Source organism: Monodon monoceros, unplaced genomic scaffold (assembly GCF_005190385.1).
Source record: "Monodon monoceros isolate NGI ecotype Baffin Bay Population unplaced genomic scaffold, NGI_Narwhal_1 Super_Scaffold_10, whole genome shotgun sequence".
NCBI classification, from domain to species: domain Eukaryota; kingdom Metazoa; phylum Chordata; class Mammalia; order Artiodactyla; family Monodontidae; genus Monodon; species Monodon monoceros.
Window position 1 is genome coordinate 33,487,035 of NW_021703766.1, and position 636 is coordinate 33,487,670.

Below are 636 nucleotides of genomic sequence, written 5' to 3' on the forward strand. Positions count from 1 at the left end.
GTGCGGGCGGGGGCGGCGGAGAGGCCGCAGGCGCCCCCCGCTGGCCGCCCGGCCCAGCCCGGAGCTCCGGGCCTCGGGCCCCGCGGCCGGGAGGGAGGGCGGCCCCAACGCCCCGGCCCCCATTCGGGCGCCGCGTGCCGCCACCCTGCTCGGTTTTCACCAGAAACGCGGAAAACGCACAAGCATCCCACAGCCGCCACCCGCCTTCCCACGCGGGTGTGGGAGCGAGCGGTCAGGCACCCTCGGAACGTGAGCAGGAAACAAAACCTTTTCAAAACACATTCTCTTCCTCAAGGCCACGCACGTGTTTGGACGCGCCAGGTGCAGCCCCACCCCCAGAGGAAAACACTTTCTAGCAAATTCTTTCAGCTGTTTCTGCTCCAGATTCCCATCCCACCCCCACCAGTAACGCCGTTTCTAGAAGGACCCATGGACTGTCGTCTAGTGCCCTCCTGCCAAGATGAGGGAAACTAGTCGAAACCTACTGTCTCACTCAGGCCTTAAACTCCTAGGGGTCCGGAGGCGGGAGCTGCCCCAGCACCCGCGAGATTCAGCCCTTTATTGACTTTCTTCTCGGGCACCAGGAAGACCAAGCTCGCTTCAGAAAGTAGTTGTCCTCAGGAAGCAGGTGCCGAA